Below are 20,932 nucleotides of genomic sequence, written 5' to 3'. Positions count from 1 at the left end.
AAAATTTCCATTTCCAGGTACCTTGCTGGTATTGTGGGCAGCTATTTATAGGAAACAAGGCTCTGATATGAAATGAAGAACGGGTCCTCACATGATCACACCATGGTCAATCAACTGGCCCTGCGAAGCTTTCCATTCGAAGAAAACACTGCAAATGGTTATGCTGCTTGCGCATGCGAAAACATCGCACCCTGGGCTATCCTCTGCCATGCATTTAATAATAATCGTTGGCGCAACAATCCATATTGGATCAGGGCCTTGAGGTGTGTTAGAGCACTTTATTCTGCTGCTCCTGCCATGCATTTGACTTCGCAATTGCAGCACTCCTCCAACAATGAATGAAATTGACCAGACAGTACTTTAATAATTTCCTAACCAACATAGCAGCAGATCAACCAGTACAAATCTTTAGCCAATGGCACAGTAAAATCAGGTGAATTATCTTAGATCCTCTGGCCTCTATCGCAGGCGGTGCCCACGCCGTGGTTGCGAGGGTTCTATCCCTGAAGTAACGTTTGCTATGGAGTCTTTAGTGAGACTTCACGGTTAGTGATCATCAGTACATTTTCTTCGAAGTGACAAACGGTTTTTATCAATGTTCTACCTTCCAACAAACACCTACCGAATGGGACATGGGGAAAATCGACTTTGCAAAATTTGTCGAAGCTCTCACAAGAGGGGTAAATCTGCGACCGGATCCGGGCGCAAATGAATGACTATTTCTTGTAATGCATCGGCTCTCAAAAGGAAATTGTATCCCGGGAAATTACCCGGGTACTAGTGGATGGCTTATATTCCGAACTTACGAAGGAACTGTCTCAGACTTCCGGGGAGTGCTCAGCGTTCAAGAGGCGCTCAAGGGGGGGGGGGGGGGGGGGGAAAAGAAACTTTGAAATCAACAGGTGGAAGGCTCGCTGCCTATGGAGCCTCGGGCAGAAGGTGGTTTCCAAAAACTCATTGCCCATCGATCACTCTGTTCTATGGAAGCAGCGAAAATGTGCAGGCACTTTTTCCTGTCCACCCGATACGAATTGACGCTGGTGTTGAAGGAGTGAGTACTGAGGAATGCCCACTCTCTATCTCAAAGAAGCAAAGGAGGCGGTCTTTTATATCAAGGTCAAAAAAGCACCAGAACAGGATAGTATTCCCAGTGGAGTGTTGACATTCGCATGTAGATAAACGAAACTTGCTACTCGACGTATTCAACGCATGTTTGACAGCGGCTGTTTTTCTCTCCCGCTGGGTTGTGTTGTCAGTGTATCGTCCGCTCAGTACGTTGGACACAGCGGGGAAGCTGTTTGAGAAGCCCATTAAGCCACGACTGCCTGAGGCAATATGTGCTGCGGGAGACTACTCCCCAAAACAATATGGTTTTAAAGCAGGGCGATCCACAGTTGCTGCCATTGAGGAGGTGGTTCGAGCGGTAAAAGTGGCTGAGGCCCATAGTCGCCACTGTCCGTGAGTGGTCGTTGTGCTGACCAAGGACAGGGTTCCCACAGTCTACTCTATTCGGGTGTATGAAACCATAGTCTTGTCAAAGCCAGCGGTGAAATACCTCGGTATCATAATAGACACGAAGACGAGTTCCTTCACAACACCGCAGGGAAGGCTATGGCTAGAATGCTTGCGGCTTGCCGCATCATTTCCAACATCGAAGGTCCCTTATGTAGTAGGCGTCGCTTTTGATTCAGTTCGTCCTCCTTTACGGTTCAGAAGTATGGGCTCACTCACTAAGGAAATGTTCCGTGTGCGTTTACCGCAAGTACAAAAACGAAGTGCTCTGCGAGTTATGCCTGCCTAACGTACTGTCTAGGAGCCCCCTGTGATGGTGATCCCGGGAGTTATTCTGATCGCTCTCCATGCTGCCGAGCGGAGGCTTATATGAGCCCGTACTCTCTGCGTTTGGCAGCAATCTTGTGAAAGTGAATCGAGAGGTAAATAGACCGCCTATCTCATAAAAGACGTGCGCCTATGGTTCAATCGAAAGCACGGTCAGGTTCATTATTACCTAACCCAGCTGCTCATCAGACATGGTTTTTTTTCAAACTTATCTGCACACAATCGGACGTGGTGAATGATGCCTGTTTCTTCTGCAGAAGGTGGGAGTGCCATCGCCATCACCTTTCGATGGAAGGGTGCTTTGCGTTCACGGACATAATAATTGAAACCACGGTGCAGAACGAGGACACGTGGAATCGATTGGCACGTTACATTCAAGCATTCTTCAGGCGAAAAAGAGAGATGGATAGGATAGATGCCAGGCTAGCTGAGGCTGAATACGCCTGGCATGAGACACTTCTTTTTTAGTTGGGAGTCTGTCTAAGACAGGAGTCCAGCACTTTGTGCGTAAATGGACTTCACCTCCCTACTCAAAAAAATGCAGTAGCTGTTTCAATCGAAGGTTAGAGGATTCCAACAGCCAAATAGGGCTGGAGCCAGCTCAAATAACTTGCATGCAAAGACCACGGGCTGCAGATTACCAAATTACTAGTGTCACACGAAATAATGGTGTGCAGTACCTGGAGATGAAAGACAAACGCCGTTACATCTACATGAAAAACGTTATGGTTGGATTAACAGACATTACCTTGAGCTTAGGAGCTTAAGAATACACTCAAAGTCTTCCCTGTTTGTCGTAAGAGGTGACTAAAATTGATAGAAATTTGTAGGCTTGCGACCTGCAAATTTTGAAACCGATCGGTCACTTTGGGCTTCGAAAGGCATAACCATGTGATGGTCGCTTCTCTTTACTTGCGTGAAGCGTCCGCCACTTCTCGCAGAGTTAGGCTGCAAACTCCCAATTTTGACTTGATAGCGGACGAAAAGCTTGTCTGTGGTTGGAAGTCTTTCGATGTCTTGCTTAGGGCCTTAACGGCCGTTTCACCACGGTTCTTAATATTATTACATCTGGTGAAATTCCATCGCATCGCATTACACAGAGTTACTTAGCGCTGCCCCTGCAGTGGAGAGTGGAAGAAGGGGATGATCGTCAAGATTCACCTGTGCTGCTTATGGCAATTGAAGTGGTATCTGCGTACTCCCTGCCGTTACAAAGACAATAGCTAAAATAATCCTGGAAATTATCAAAGAACGTCTCGATAACTTGATCGGCAGTAAACAGGCTGTTTTCAGTTCTGCATCCTTCGGATCCAGTGTGCGTAGTTTGGATTCACCTGCCCTAGATCGATTTCAGAAAAGCTCGACTATGCTGATGACATCTGTTTGTTGTCTTACTGGGTTACGGCGTTTGGCGGAGTGGCTCTGGATTTGGACAGGCAAATAGAGTTGTAATGAAGCTAAACACAAACAAACCAAGATTCTTATTTTGACGAGTCGTCGCACACTCCCTATATGCATTAATGGGTAGAGCATCGAAGGCGTTAATCAACTCATCTTTGTCTTGGAAATGTGGTTTCTGGCCATGGTGACACCGAAGTGAATGTTTTTGGATACATGAACAACGCTAGATCTGCTTTCGATGGCTTCTAAAAAATCTGGAAATGTAGTTATCTCAACTCAAGACCAAATTGAGATTGTTCTGTTCTAACCTTCTTTCTATCATATGTTGCTATATGGGGCTAGCACATGGAAAGTGAACTCCACAGTTACTCGAAGGCTCCGAACCTTCGTCAACATCTGGCTGCTGCGTACGCTGGCCTAACAGGAAGCCCTGGTGGGAGCAAAAGCGCATTTCAAGTAACCGGTAGCCATGGTGCATATGTGTGGTTGATGCGCTATGGCCTCAGCAGGGGTAAATGGCAACCATATTCATCATGTATTCGTCTGAGGTTTGTATCCTTCGGAAGAAAAATTGCGCACTCTTGGCCCCTTTTCGAATGGGGAATTCTCCGAAAAATTTCTAACCATAAACATGAAGATGATTGATTCCGTAACCTGTATAATGACCAAGTTTATGAGCGATATCACGGCTGTTTGGTTGTGGCTAAAATTGGGCGCAATAGCCTACGGTGCACGGATCACCTAATCCATATTGGGCAGGGTCGGTATTAAAGAAGCAGTGATTTGATTGAAATCTATGCAAGGAGTGAATAATAATGAATGTATGTATCTATATGTCCATAGCACAGAAAAGGTTTTATTTATAAAGGGATGCGAAAGTTTTTTTCTGACTAAAATCAAAGTCATGAAGGAATGCTTTGAATAGTAATAAAAATACCAGGAATTATCTGTGTTTTTTGTAAGCTTCGAGTCACAGTTGGTATTGAACATTCGTTTTCCAAATTATCTATTTAAAGGTATCAGGAGCGTAATTCTATTGCATTACTTCAAGCTGATTAGTAACCAGTCTGACGCGCCTATCATTAGCCTGACGTTATCATGTAGAAAAATCGAATGCACCTGTATCCCCGCAGGATTGGTTGAATATGGCAAACGTGGTAAGTGAGTCAAACCACCAGAAGCTATTGGTTCATAAAATATGTATGTTCAGGTCGATTTATTCTGGGGTTTGGGTAACCGTTAATGCCATTCATCAGGTCCCCTGAAGGCAGAGCGCCTTCCGGGGAGTTAAATTGAAGGAAGCATCAATATCGCCCTCGACTTTCGTGTTCATACCTGCACATTATATTCCACTTTTGTCCTACATTTACCTCCAGCGCACTTTAATTAAGGACTAAACGATTTTACGATCCATTAGTTTGATTTCCTCGCCGTAGACCTGTCTTGACTGCACTCTGTTCGTCCTTGTTGACGATGCCCGCGTATTTGCATAAACCCTACCATCATCTACATCCCCAGCTATTGTTAGTGCGGTGCCATTGAGGAATTTGCATGTCTACACATGAGAAAGTCATCGGGAGGGCTGAGAATTGCATACAAACCCGTTTGGACTGTTTTGAGTATGGATTGCGAGTCATTCGCAAGATTCTTTAACCTCAACATTTTGTATGTTCGAACAGCGACTAATGTCGATACGGAAAATAGTCCTACAAGGCACAGGAGACAAATAACCGTCGACTAAATGGCCGAAGCACGGGTTCTATCGCGTTGAACCTTTCCAGCCATGCAAAGATTTGTGTGAAATTCCTGAAACCGTTTTGGGAAATTTCCATGATTATTCGCTGAATGTATGAACCTTGTCCTTTGCCACTGGCCGATCGTTCTGGAGGATTTAATGTCTGCCGCAAATCAAATAGTGGACTAGCTTACATGTAGCAGGTTATTGTCTAGTACCATTGCCAAGCTAATAATACCCACGAATGGCATGAGAGGCTTCGAGATGAGGTGGGATGCGAGAATGGGTCCGGCTGGAATGTGTGGACGTGAACGCCTTCAGGGCTCATATTGGTTGAAACTGGCTCGAAGTTACAAAAACTGCAGTGAATGACTGATTTTGCCACGAAACAATGGCGAACCCATTTAGTAGAATGTATCGTGACACTAATTGTGTGTGACTGCGGCATTCAGGATCTTAGGACAATTCTATTGACTCCAGTTTGAATATGATTTTGGTTAAATACGCATTTGTGTCTCTAAATGTAAAATTCCACCTCCAATTTTATTTCTACCCTGGTCCTCCATGCCCAAGTATTTTGTCACCATGTTCTCCTATTAGAAACTAGCTAAAAATGGTTTTATGTTTAAATTAATTTCGGAACTTATGGGAAGAGAATATTTCCAGTTTTTTCTCTTCTGAAGGGATGTACTGCTTCCTGAAGTTGGGAAATTTTTGAGGCATCAGGCTGAAAGGCACTCTAACTGGCCGTTGACAGATTCTGTTTTTTTGCAGCGACATTTTTATTTTATTGTCTGTTTCTGGAGTTTTTTCAAGGTTTTATTTAAAACAAAACCTTATTAAAATCAGTACACTATCTGTATGTTCGTTTTAATAAGGTTTTGTGTTTACACAAAACCTTAAATCTGTTTACTGTCTGTCTGTGTGGCTGTCACACGCATTTTTCTCGGAGACGGTTATAGCGATTGACACCAAATTTGGTAGAAAGATGGGAACTGTGAACGCTCACGCATGTTATGAGTTGCATCCTTTTACGTTGAATTTAAGGGGGGGGGGTCCCCATACATGCAAAAGGGAGGTGTCAATTTTTTTTTTATTAAATATAGTCATGCCACTATATGGTGCCAGGCTCCGAAATACCCTCCATACCGATACCTGTTCAAATAAAGTCAATAATAGTACATTACTATAATTTTTAGTAATTGGCAGGAAAATCCCCCTTAAGTTCACTCTACGAACGAAATTTTGCAATAATGTAGGCTACATCATAGAGCATGATCCTACCAAATTCTTTGAAAATCGATCTATTAATAACAAAGTTATAATAGGTAAAAGCTGTCGCTTCAGTGCAAATTCAAGACTTTGAATGTCAATATCACTTGAAAGTGGGTATATGCATATACTACATGGTACTTTTTTTTTTTTTTGGGAGTAGGGTAGGTGAATGCGTTTACGCACAGAGTGTTGGACTCCCGCAACAGCACGCTGGCGGACTACCAACTAAACACCTCCCTGTCATCAGAGAACTAGCCTGGAACCGTTTGACACATTACTTCGGGCTAGCCCTCCCGCTCTCCCGGCTTTGGAAGCCTTTCACCAACGGGATGGGAGGAGAGGAAGGGAGTTTTTAGTTCAGGGAACCCCTTACATCCGATCCCTCTGACGGTCGAGTTCAATCTTAAGTAGTAAGAACAGCCCGAACATAATGCGCAATACGATTCCAGCTGCCAGCGCTCTTCAGCATCTCTCTGACAATGTTGTCTGGAGAGAGCTCCCCTGTGTCTGCATAGAGCTTATCTTATTTCTCGGGGAGAAATAAGATAAGCGTATTGAATGTATTCACTATCCATTCATTAGATTATGCATTATGCGTGGAATATTACCGTGGACGAAAGCCAATCTGGAAAACGTCTGGCGGCGGATAAGGACTACTATGTCTAAATTTGGGATGCATCATCCAGACTTTGCCGTGCAGCGAATGAACCTGCCTCGTGACATCCGAGGTAGAGGCATGGTCGACGTGATATCATCGGCAAGTCGACTCGCTACACGCTAATTTTTACAGCAAGGAACAGGTGAGTCCACTTAACTTGAAGGATCGGTCTTTCAATCTCCTGAGAGGGTGAAGTCAAGAGCGGATCGATGAATGAAGTCGAAGGCAATGCACGCAAACACATGAATTGTCTTTGTCACAGATCATTGGAAAGTTATTTTGAAAAATGAATCCAGTTGCCTTGTGATACTCGGATTTCCATACATCTGTTTCGTAGAAGATATGAGGTTATCTTAAAATGAAGAGACAACTGGGACGAACCAAAATAGTGTATGTCAGGATATACTAAAGACTTTTATATCGATGGAGTAGGAGTCAACCTCGGGAATAAATACGAGAATCGAAACGATTTTCCCTTGAAATAATATGCAATGGTCTTTCGGGCTGGAGCGAATGCGAGCCTAAAAGAATAACACTCAAAATCCTAAAAATCGCTCGGGAATGTGAAAACCCATTGACCCCTATTTCTAGATTCAATACGGTGGAAATACTCTGGGCACCCGGTCGTTGTGGTGTAGTGTAAAATGGAGTCTCCGATGCTATAATAAAAGAGAATTTAATTTCCCCAGCAGGAAGACTTGCAGATGCATTGTGAGCATTCTGACTCACCATAATCCACTAGCTGGCCATATGTTCAGAATAAGATGTCTCCAAGATGTTACGTGTCATGAGATAGGAGAATCTACGCAACATTTTCTTTGTGAATGTCTCTCCTATGGACGCCTCAGACATCAGATCTTTAGTGCTGCATCAGTTGTAATGGGTAGCATCACATCCACAAACGGAAATCCTGTGATATTTAAACGATTCCGAGATATTTGGTTAGATCGGAAAATCGAGTGCAATGGAGCACTAAGGTCCGAGTGCTCAGAAACTGCCTCTTTGCCAACCTCTCTCTCACACATACGCACATGGGGTAAGTAATCCAGTGCCGCTATGATGCACGTTGCAATGACATGTTTTGAGTTGGTTTATTTGCTTTTGGCAAGGATCTGTAAAATTGGGGGTGGATTATGCATCACTTCTTGTATTGTATGTTCCCCTTGCGATCACAATGTCAACTTTAGGAAGCCTCCCCACAACAGTGGTTAGTTGCTCATAGAAAGCATCTTCATTATAAAGGTTCCTCTACACTATCCAATTGTAGTGATTCTGAACTGGATCGAGATTTTGCTGTAAAAACCCTATCAGAAACTCCTAGGTTAAGCGGTAGCCGTTAGTACCAATTCCACATCGGATTCAAATCTGCTTCGGCTTTGCTTTCCAGAGTGTAATGTTACAAGAGGGAGAGGAATATTCAACAGAGTCCCGCAATCTTACTTTGGTTAGTGGTATGTTACGACAAGAAGGAAATGATTTTTGTACATTTGTTTAGTAGAAGATATAAAGTTAGCCTAAAGCATTAAGAGAACGGGGACGAATCGAAAGAACATTTGGAGAAATACTGACGACTTCATAAAAAACAGGGCAAAGTGCCGAAACAGCAGGCTGATACTTCTATTAAAAGCTGGAGAAAAGCTGCTCAGAAGGATGAACGGTACAAATTAAATAGCGCTCGACACTGAACCATCCTGTCTGAACCAAACATATATACCGAAAGGTTATCTTCTGGAAAGCAAAATAATCAAGTGGGCATATGTATGTTCAGAACAGGAGTATTATAAGATGATAAGTCTTCATCCTGTACTGAGCGATGGCAATCAGTTAATATTTCCGTCGTCAGTGATTCACCTGTGAACGCATTATGATGTACCTCAGCTACAGCGGGTTACATTAACTAGCCGGACTCCTCCGACGTTATGGAGCCAAGAAAGGAAACTAGGAGTGGACGGATTTTAAGGCAGACCAGACAGCGAAAAGGGACTAATGATTTTCCTATTTTCTCATGGAACTTGTGCTTTTTGTATAGAAAATGAGCTGCCTAGTAGCTAGTCGATACCCTATAGACATTATTATATATAGTTCCGAGTTGTCACTTACCTACTCATTTTACCTACAAAATCATTTATACTCGGGCGAACCTTCCTATCTAGAAGATAGACGGTGGTGGCCGGTGGTAAGTTAATGAGAGAATCTATCCAGAACTTCCCGCAACATCGCAACAGAATGGTACATTTCTTTATGGCTCGAACCACATTGCGTTGGAGTTCGAGGATATCAAGGGAAACCGTGGGGGATTTAGGTACAATTCCTATAGCTGACAATATTTTAAGAACTACAAGCACTTTTCCGAACCAGTGGTTCATATTTCCCCCTTTTTTCCGTGTATTTCCATTCAGTGTTGTTATTATGGGAGATAGCAACATCAATAATATACGCGAGGCGACGGGTCTTGCCAACTAAAAAAACGTTAGATTTTCTTCCTGGTATGTGCCGATCAGTTAGAATTTGCCGGTCCCAACACATGATGTAAGCAGAACTGTCAAGTACTGTCTGCAGCTCATATCGGGAAACCGGATATGTTTCCATGATCTGCCCATATTGTATACAAGGCTTACATGAATCACCTTAAATACAGGATTATGCATGTGCGTGTATTTCACCGGTGCCATAATAGTACAGCCAGAAGTGAGATGGTCCAACGTCTCTAACGCCGAACCATACCACACCATGATGAGCTTTCTATAAACTTGGGTGGCGACCACGCCATCCTGAATTGCACACATGAACCCTTCCGTCTCAGCAAAGAGCTCCCCAGCACACAGCCATCTGTTCGCTAAATACAAATGGCTGTCAAAGACAATTCACGGGTTTACCGTGCATTACCTTCGGCTTCCATTCATCGATCCGCTCTTGGTCTAATTTCACCCACTCAGAGGATTGAAAGATCGACCTTTCAAGTTAAGTGGAGTCAGTCCCCAGTCTGCCGTAACAATAGATACATACAAGAGAATCGTCCGCTCTTCGCTGTAAAAATAAGCGCGCAGCGAATCGACTTGCGCAATGATGTTGTGTCGCAACGTAAACCACGCCCCTGCATACAGCTTGATGTCATCTTAGTACATCACGTAGGCCATATTTCATTGGAACCCTTGACCCGACTAGGTGGCCCTTCTGCTCCTCAGACAGAATGTTGTTGGCCTCGAAAGGCGCAATGACTCTGCGACTAATAATGCACGTTATGAATTTGTAGAAAATTGGTAAGTAAGTAATCGGGCTGGTGTCTGCGGAGTCTTGCACCGTGTTTTTTTTAGTGACAAGGTAGGTAATTCCTGCAGTGAGGAAATATGGAAATTCCTCGATCTGACTAATGCCCTGATTCATACCATGTGCCAATTGACTGTGCATACTATTTATACCAGAAATTCTTTACCCGACCCAGACCACGACACCCCCAGTCCTTCGAGCTTTATGGCTCATCGAAACCCCTCTTCGGTAACATCCGCAAAATTCATGTCCGGTATAGTAGTATGACGGGTGCTTTCGGTGATGATCCACTCAGCATTCTAGGCAGATAACCCCCAAAGTCTACCCCAATATTCTTTCGCTTCCTTCACCGAAAACTGTACTGTCTGAACGCTCTGTTGGGATTCGTTGAGTGATCTGAAAAAAATGTTGCTTAGTCCTCGCTTATGTTGCATTCTCAAGTGGAGTGACCTTCACCATATCATCGTAACCGACCCCATATGACAGAAAGTTTCTGCTTTAGTATATGCAGAATTTCAACTACTTGAGTCTCACTAGGAATGTCTTCATTCCTGTAAACCCTTTGTGCTATATTTTTCGCCTACCTGCTGGCATTGCCAGTGCTGATTTGAATCAGCCTAACAATATTCTCGTCGACGTTCCAGACAAATTTTCTATGGTGGATCAATTTGGCCATTCAAACCAATAATGCAAAAGCAGATCGTCTGACCGTCCAACCTGCAGCAGCGACACAGCCGATGTCATCATTGATTTGACACAGAATTCGCGGAGTTGCAGCAGATGCATAGAGCTTGAGAATACCTGGCCTATGCAAAGGATCCATTCCCGAGAATTTTACGCACGCTCCTTAGGATTTGTGCCGAAACTCACCGAAGGCTTCCGCCGGATGATGAAGAAGAGTGCACATTTAGTCGCGTGTAGTTATATTGACGCCACTGCCTCTGATTCCATCAACTCTTGATCACCAGTTTCCGCGATGATCTCAAATCGAACAGGTTCCCTGCTGATGGCTGGCATTGTGTCGCTGCGAATTGTAAAGCGGTATTAGAGCACGAATACGTGCACGGGATACATACCACATTATCTGTTGCAATAAGGGGCGGTAAGTTGTTCTGCCTGTATCCGCCATTATTTCGTAGTAGGAGCGGATAATATAGCTTACGCGAACCTGCTGAAGAGTTCGTCAGAGATTGTGGCGAAACAACTGCAGTAGACGGAGTGATGCTGCTGGTCATCATGGCGCCTAGACGTCGAACCGCCCTATGGTTAGCGATTTCGACGATCTGCTGTCCAATGCGGGAATCCGATCCAGTCACTAAGTCAGATGACTCCCGCGGGGTATCCGTACCGGACCTCAAATTTCTTCTTTTTCTCATCCTGTGGATTGGCATTTTATACATAACTGCTATGTACGGTCAGAGCTTCCTCAGTGAGTAATCTGCAAGACTGCAAAGTTCCTGCACTTTTCTCACCTACGCCCGGGGACACTCTGGCGGCGTACAACCATTCATACTGAAGCTGTCCATCCCTCCTCCTTTCGCAAGAGGACTTGGGACCGACTATGGCGGAGTTTGTCATTAGCAAACAATATTCGTATTGAGTTTTAGCCTTCTGTTTTTATCGTTCTTTCTTTTTGTATGTGTAGATCAGCCTAAAAATTGATTTTATGGAGAAGCCTTGATGTTTGCCTTTGATTATCCTTCAACTCAACAAGGAAACGTGAGACGTAATGTGATATATCTATAAAAAATATAATCTTCATTGGATTATTATAGCTTTTTCCAGATATAAAAAGATAACTTTAGGGAATCATTTCCCATTAAATAAACCTGAGATTATCTAAAATGAATATTAGAATGCTATTCCCAGGAATTCAGCGCTTGTCTCTTGGCTCTGGGTTAAAGTTTTTAATTTACCAGCGCATTCCCTAAGTCTTCAAACTTCAACTTTCTTTCACCCTGTTTTCGGGTTTTTGGAAGTTTGGCGTGTGTTCTACTTTCTTCAACAAGAAAGTGGAAAAAGATTCTCGCGAAACGAGCAAAAGTATCACAACATTCCATAGAATAAAACCAATCTCCAGCGCCATATTTCCCTGACCTTATTATCTTCCTCACCCTCCTATTTCATTGACGTCCCTCCGAGGAAAACTAGAAGCATTACTTTGACTTTTATTAACTAACACAGATTTCCCAGTCTCCCTTCTCATTAACAAGCTCTTTGAAATCATTCTGTATCAATTATTCAAATCTTTCATGCTCCTACGCTTGTTTTTATGTAAGGTTCGTTTCCCACATTGCAAGAGCTAAGGCCGGAAAATAGCTTTGTTCGGAGTATGGGACTCTTGTCGCATTTTCCCGTCTTTCTAGGATTGTTTTTATTTTGATGTTATTTCTGCACACTTAAGGGATGATAATATATTTGATTTCCACGTATATGTGCCAGTCTCCCTCGCAAAGTGCTCGTAGCGGCTTTGTAAGAAGGATTTGATATGTTTTGCTTCAACGATGAACCACTTAGAGTCAGCCTGTTATATCAAAACAGCTTTGAATTATTAACAAGGATTCTGGGCAGAAGTGTTGCCATTTCGTGATAGAGTTTTCATTATGCATGGAAGTGTATCTAGTATGCTCGGCTGATCCCTACTACATACATATATGTATCTGCGGCGAGGTATGAATCTTAGTAGCGAAACACTTTAGCGATACGCACATTGCACTCTTAACTCTCCTCGTTTATCGTGCTGAGCTCTCCTCAGATTCATCATAGCTTTTTACACTTCTGACAAACTAACTACCCCTAGACTTGCTGAAGACGTGTTGAACTGTTGCATCAGGAAATTCAATTTAAGGGATTCTAGAAAATGGTGAAATATTAGGGTAATTCTGAAACGAGTCGGAAGTGGGTTGCGCCTCAGGTCTGTGTGCTTTCCGGCTTAAACTTTTGGAAGCATAATTTATTGATATGCATGTCCCAAGTAATTAAGTTGAATACTTTTGACTTTGATATGATAGAGTCATTCTGGGATATTTCATGGGGCGCTAACCTGATTCAAGAGCATAATATTTTCCGATTCAAGTTTTGCTAGTCAGGGTGAAACCTGCAGCAAACTTTCAGTGTTGTCAGTTATATTGCTATCCCTATTGTCTCAAAACTTTGAATCTTGGCAATGAGCAAAATCATTTTATGAAGGCTGTCTGGAGGTGTGGAAACTCATAGTAGGTTGAGTTAATAAAGCAGAGAAACGATAACTAACTATAGAAATATTCGAACAAGAATAAACCTTTGATAGCACTCTCAAGTGCGTCTTTTTTCAATCCTTTCCGCGCAGCGAGCTCAGTGTCGTTCGACACATTAATAGCTTTGTTCAAAAGCAGGTACTTCAACACAAGTATCAAGCTGTTAATAATAATAATAATAGTTAGTGCAATAATCCATATGTGTGTTAGAGCACTTCATTCAAGACCGTAACGGTACACTACAGGATTATAGTACCCTATAGGAGGCAATGTGGTCAGCGTTGGGCTCGTCCGAGATTATTACCCTGGTTTGACTCAGGTGCTCATTCATAGCTGAGTTAATTGGTATCCGACGGCAAATCACGATACAAATCCCACTGCCACCAGTGAGATTTGAACCGCGACCTTCCGTACGACATCCTTGTGCTCTAACCACTTAGCTACCCGGATTAAGTTGTTGCTCTCTCTCTTAATCTCTCTGCGCTGTTATATATTCGAAAGCTTCAGACTTTCATGATCACTTTTCCCGTTCTATTAAACCTAGAACTAAGAGTTACGCCAACAAACTAGACAGGTAAGCGTTAATTCACAGGCAGAAGTTTCGATGGGTAGGTCACACGTAGAGAAGGTTAGAGGTGTTCGTTGCTGTCTATTTCATGTAGTGGAAGCCACTATCCAAAGATTGTCCAGAATCACATCAATCAATTCTGTAATTGAGGCCGGGGGTCAAGTAGTGGACTGCAGGATTGATTGGTGTGGAATACAGTCTCCTGGGAGCCAACATATTTTTCTCTGGGTTTGATATGTGGCCCTCCAGGAAAAACAGCTTCCCCATTCCACGGCCTTATGTCAACTTTGCTCACTAGTTAGTTTGCAGCTGCTATTTTTAATGATAAAATGGGATTGGCGATGAGCGGGCCTTTCTAGAAATACCTAAATTCTTTAATTCAGGCCAGGGGTAAAGCAGTGGACTGCAGTATAGATTGATGCGAATTATAGTGAGCCTATCCTCTACCAGTACCGTTTGTTGGTGGTGATAGCCACACTCTGCACGAGGTGGTAATATTATTATCAAAGTCCTATTGATCTAAACTGGCGAGTCGAAAAACAGCCCCCAAAGCAGGGTTTCATGTCTATTGGATAGTTTGTAGTCGGGGGTAACCGACCCCAAGAGAAAGGAAATCCCGGGGAGGATAGGGGTAGGAGCCTGGAGACCCGCCGTCAACTATGCTAATGCAGTAGAAGGCATTTGATTGGTCATAATGTCGAAACTACTTCTGGAACAAATAGTCATTGATGAGGAGCTGGAAATAATTGAGGGCCACATCGTCATGCAGATACGTGAGGAAAGAAATAATGAGCTCGTGTTCACCGGCATGCGCTTTCAACCAAATCTTATACTGGTAGACTGAACTACGGAGGACATGGCGGATAGATATAGTCCCTAAGCTGGTATGAAGTAAAGGAAAGAAACTGTCGACATGTGCTGGAAACGATATATGAGGGCCACACATGGTAACCGTCGGTAAAGCCACAGCAATTGAGACGGGAAAACTTACACGCCTCTTATCACACAAAACATGGATCTCTATACACGGTTATGATGGGATTTTAAAAGCAAGCAGATAAACCACAACAATGCAAAAGCTGCATTTGCAGTGATTGCAAGGGCTAGTTCCAAGGATAACATTGGAATAATGCTGGCTCGTGAACTGGGGGTAGACTCACAGTCTTAAGGAAGAAGAATGCAATTAATTTGGAAATATATATTGTCTTTCAGAGTTTCCAACAGGAGGCCTCGTGGTTGTCCAAGTCTCATTGGTAGCTGGTGAAAGAACTTGAACGGCAGTCGCGGCATCAGAATACTTCCCAGGAGACGACACGCGGTTGAACATTATTAATTCACTAGAAATACCTAATGTAGGGATCACGCCAACATTCGTGATTAGCACCAGACATGAGGTACTAGACATAACTCTTGGAAAGACTCTGATGAGCGACTTGGTCAACAATTCGAGGGTGTTGGCTGAGCCCTTCATGTCGGAAAACAGAATAATCAGATTTGCTATTGGGGAAAATTCGGAAGTATATTAATAGGAATACCAGGAAAACAGACCGGGACTCGTGTACAAGACACCTGAATGACAATATGGCTTATCTATAGATGGGCTGTGATATCGGTAGCGATCTAGAGCGGTACAGTTGTGGCTAGAAGGTCAAGAATGTGAAAGGAGGTGCGAAAACTCTTCAACCGGCCAAAATAAACCTGGGGTTAGCAGAGATATAAAGGAGCATTGACTATGTATAGCAACACGATCAACGAAGCAAAACGAAAAAGCTTCAAGGCAATCTTTGTAATTATAAAAGAAACGACAGAGGTGTCCATACTAAACGAAGCTAGCCAAAGACAAGGCAATATTTTCTGTCTGTCTGAAGAAGGAAGATGATGAATTTATCGATGAGGCGAATCATACCCGGTTCCGGGAATTCATTTTTCGGTGTGCTACACCACGTCGGAAGATAACAGCATTTTGCCTGATAACTCAATGGGAGGAAAAGGACGAAATTTGTGGATCTGCAAAGTGCAAATTTGAAAACTTTATTGCTATCGAAACGACAACGAGGTGAGAGTTCTCACAATGCTCACATTCTTCAACTCGACCGGAAATACAACGATATAAGTTGGACATTCAGGGCCTAACCGAAATAAGATGGTGACACTCTGGAGAGCACTTCACTCTCTTCTACGACAATGTGATTATATACTTTGCAAGTCAAGTGGTAGCAGACGCGAATCCGAAGTCGACTTAAGATCCAATTTTTGACAGTATTTTGGCTCCAAGATTCTGGTCCAGCTTAAGGGACGTCATAAATGTTTACTGCTATACACCAGACTTCCGATTTAGTGGGGGATGTTTTCTATGAGCAATTACATGCAGTTCAGGAGAGGCTCCCTAAAGTCGGCATTGTCGTTTTGATGGTTAATCTGAATGCCAAGGTAAGCTCTGACAACATCTTGTTCTATATATTGCAGGGAAATATAATCTCGTCTCGTGTACAACGCATGTGAATGTGAATTTGCGAAGGATTCACGAGCTTGTCATTGGTTGCACATTATTCGAGCACATAACTTTATATAAGGTCTGGGCTGGGTTTTAACTGACCGAGCAATGAGATCGACCACTTTGCAATCAGCAAGGGATTTAAGAATTGTCTTCCGAATGTCAGTAACGAAAGAAACGTTGACATTGGCTTCAAAAGGGATTACAATTTGATAGTTACTTACTTTCGCTTGCGTGCTGCGTACGCACTTCTCACAGGGGTGAGAAGCTACGAGCCCCTAAGTTCAAGACCAACCGCTCATATAATCCAGTTTTCGCACTACTGTAGGAAAGTCTTTCTTGCTTCTTGCTGCTTTCTTGCTGATCAAATGGTAGATACACTGAGTAGACCATCTGAAAGTATTGATGAACATTGGGTTACCTTCAAAAACCCTCTTTTCTCGGGTACTATGCAGGTCGTTGACCATATCCCGAAAGGACTTCGCAAGATCTGACCGAGTGCCGAATCATGAAACAGGTAGACGAAAGGAAGATATTGAAGGCTCTATTGACCGCTGTAAATGATGGCGGGCATGATGCCATGAGCTGTGATACCGAGCAAAATCCCAGGAAAATCAGCCTAATATGTGCGTGACAAGGGAGAATTTGCTATTGCGTTGGTCAGGAAAGCGGAAGATGGCGGAGAATGAATAATTTCAGAACTGTATAGTGCATCACAAAAGAGCTTGCATATGGTTGCAACCCTTTATCCACGATGCCGATCAACTGAATAAGTGAAATTGGCAATTCTTCATGGCTCTTAGCCGTATCACTTCAGGTGAGTCTCTTAGTCTTGTGGCTGAAATGATTAGTTACCGTGATGTGTCTATACAAACTATATATACATGGCCATTTGCCCTCAAACAGAGTAAAGCCGCTGGACATGAAGGTTTATCATGGTACCTGTAGTTTTTGCAGATCTTCCACCGAATTCGAGATCTTCCCTAGAGAGTGGAAGAAGAGGATGACAGTTATGATTTAGAAGAAGGCCACTTGTTTTGAGTGTGATAATTGGGGGGTATTTGGGCTTTGCGGGCTCTTTGCCGTCGCGAAGACATTGATTAAAATAATCTGAAACCTATCAGGGAACATTTAGGAATGTTGAGCGACACAAATCAGGTTAATTTAAGCTCCGAGCACTCTTGCACTACAACACCGACATCCTGCGGATCATTTGATACCAGTGTGCGAATTTCAGATTTTTGCTACAATTGCTCTTCATCGATTCCGAGAAAGCTTTCTACAGCGTGGAACGGGAGTGTATCTGCAGTACTCTACGAAAAACGGGCATTCCGGTGGAACTAATACCTATTATTAGAATGGCATATGATGCCGCTAAATATCATGTGCTGCATGCCGGTTAATCTCAGAGGAATTTAAAGGCCAAACCAGATTTAGTCGGGGTTGCATCTTGTAACTAATATTATTTCTCCTTGTGATCAGTGACGTTCCTAATGTTGAATTTAACTTCGGCCAAATGGCTCTTGATTTGGAAAGAGAAATACCATCAAAAGCGGAGATCTTAGTCTGGTTATCTCAATGCCAAGGTTCAGCTGAGACTGTTCTGTGCTAGTGTTCTTTTTGTGTTGCAATATGAGAGTAGCACATAGGAAGTTATCGGCACTGTCACTTGAAAGATTCAACCCTCCAGCCCGGAACGCTCCGCTTCAAAATGAGACTACAGGTTAGGATGTTGAAAATTCCTAACACAGGATCATTTCTTGCAAAAATTGTCGACTCAATCTCTCGCGAATTGCGGAATCCTGCAGTTGGGATTTTTAATAAGGTTCAAACTGCCGTCGTTTTGGTCGAAAATCTGGCTCAGGGTAGCAGCATCAACGCGGCAAAGTATTGCGGGATACCAAAAAAAGACAGGAGAGGTCTGCCTGCTACACGATAGTTACTGATGCCAAACCGCCAACGCCACGGAGAAACTCTTGGCTCGTTTGGATGGAACGTGTTGACTCACTCTTCGTCTTCCTACATATGACTTCGCTCCTTTAGATTATCATCTATTCACTTTTCTGAAGGTGCACAAAAATGAAACAAGTCGGGAAACCGGAAGCTGGGCGCTTCAGGTATGAAAGGTTTTCTTTGCTTCTTCTGTGAGTATATTTGTACGTATATGCATTTAGTATGTCGGACTACTCATTTTAGTGTGATATTGATATTTAGTTGCACTAAAATTTACATGGTAAAGTCAACTTTGAACTACTGTAACTTTGCTAGTAATAGTATGATTTTGATCAAATTTGGAGATAGCATGCTTCATATTATATTCTGCAATATTACTTTACTTAATTTCATAACTCTAGGATAAACTTAAGGGGGGTTTCCACTCAATATCCCCAAAAATATGGTAATATATTATTATTAACTTAATTTGAGCAGGTATCGATATGATGGAGAGTATTTTGAAGCCATGGTGTCCAGGCCATAGAAGCAGCTTTATGATATTTTTCCGATTTTTTGATTGTGTAGTTTCTGAAAATGGCTCCGCAAAAGAAATCATCACTTTCCACCCCTTCCCCTCCCCACTTTTCTAACAAATGTCAAAATTAAGATCGGCTTCGAAAAGTACTAATCGAGACCTATCAAACCAAGCATTACCATATTTGACGAAAAAAAAATTTACCCCTCCCCCCCTCTCATTGCATGTATGGGGATCCCCCTTAGTCTCAACGTGTAAGGATATCACTCACTGCATGTCCGCAGTTCCCACCTTCTCACCAAATTTCGTGTCAATCGGTATAGCCGTTTCAGAAAAAAAAGTGCTGTGACAGACAGACAGACAGACGGACGGGCAGGCAGACAGACAGACATTGAACAGATTTTAATAAGGTTTTGTCTTGCAAACAAAACCTTAAAAAAGACTGATAACGAACAAAGCAGTGGATAGGGGGAGGGGTATATGGTGGGGAACTTTTTCATGGAGGTGTCAAAAAATGGCGCTCCTCGTTACTACTAACATCGAACTGAATGTTGTTACATATGTATGAATAGCTTACATATAAGCCTACCCAAATTGAGTACATTTACTTTCTGTACGGACGTAGTATCTAGCTAATGTGAGGGATAAGAGGAGACGTGCGTACTTTTCATAGGCAATTATCGAACGCTTTCAAACCTGAGACGAAGATACCTCGGAGAAGTTTTCGAATTCGTGTTCCTCTCGGTTTCATAAGCGTTGAACCGAGTGATTATCGGGTACAGACTTAGGCTCCAGCGCTCAGAAGATGGCCGTTCTATGTCTTTTCGCAATAATTTAGCGTATTTGTAAAAACTTGGCATCAGTTCCTTGAGCGAGAGCATTTGTGTTTCTTGTAAATGTATTTTGTTGTTTATATTTAGGGGTGAGAAATATCTTCATATCCAAGAGGGGACTTTTGAAACAATTTTTTTAAATGCGTTTTTCTTCAAATGACTTTCTAACTAACTGGAATTTAGGAGGGGTCTGCATACATGCAAAAGGGTGCGTTAATTTTTTTCCACAAATATAGTCTTGTGGGCAAAGGCGGGGGCTGGAAAGTGAACATTTATTTCGTGGCCCCTTCTCAACTCAACCCAAAAAACTGAAAAAAAATACGAAAATGCCACCATACGGTGCCTAAGCTCCGAAATACCCTCTATTCGATATTTTTTCAAAAAAAGTTAATAATATTATATTACTTTTACTTTTTTAGCAGCTCACAGTCCAAACCTCATACATGATCCTACCAAGTTTGGTGGAAATCGTACTGTTATTAGCGAAGGTATATTAGGTCAAATTTGTCGTTTCAGTGTGAATTGTATTCTGACTTAGTATATGCACGTACAGCTGCTAAGCACAAATGACACATAAATACCTGAAGAGCGATTTCCCGATTTGTTTTTGCATAATTGCAGAAAAATTATGAAAATTGAAATGTTCCTTTTTTGAACACCCGTAAAGTAAAGTAAAATTAAATCCTAGGCCTTCTAACATTGTTCCTCCGCTTAAGTTTACAGATCTCGTAACCGTTACCTAGAAAAGGGGTTCGACTCACTGAAAAGGTCGTGTAACCTAACTTAAGATCAGATGTTCCATTGGACATAAAACCTTATTTTTTCTTGGGGATACGCTTATGTCCTTATTTGTTGTAAAGCTTCCCGGCGGACTTTTATTTTTAGCATTTAGAGGCGCGTCTCACCTCCCTCGATAATTTTGTAATTGATCGAATTTCGTTAAGGTTTTTCTATTTCGGCCCTAAGGGAACTCCCTTCCCGGGTGAATCCCTTCCTTTCTCTCCTCTTCTCGATGGGCCTGATGTAGGTGCATTATGGAAAGGGCAGAAACTTTATCTCGAAGAGCAATCCAATATTACGAGTTCTTCTAATTGTTTTCTACAATGAGAACATACACACTCGTATATACTTGAATAGATGGCCAACAAGTAGTCTA

The sequence above is a fragment of the Hermetia illucens genome, chromosome 3 (genome assembly GCF_905115235.1).
Source record: "Hermetia illucens chromosome 3, iHerIll2.2.curated.20191125, whole genome shotgun sequence".
Classification (NCBI taxonomy): Eukaryota; Metazoa; Arthropoda; class Insecta; order Diptera; family Stratiomyidae; genus Hermetia; species Hermetia illucens.
The sequence above is the reverse complement of the archived record's forward strand: the minus strand, read 5'-3'. Positions refer to the sequence as shown.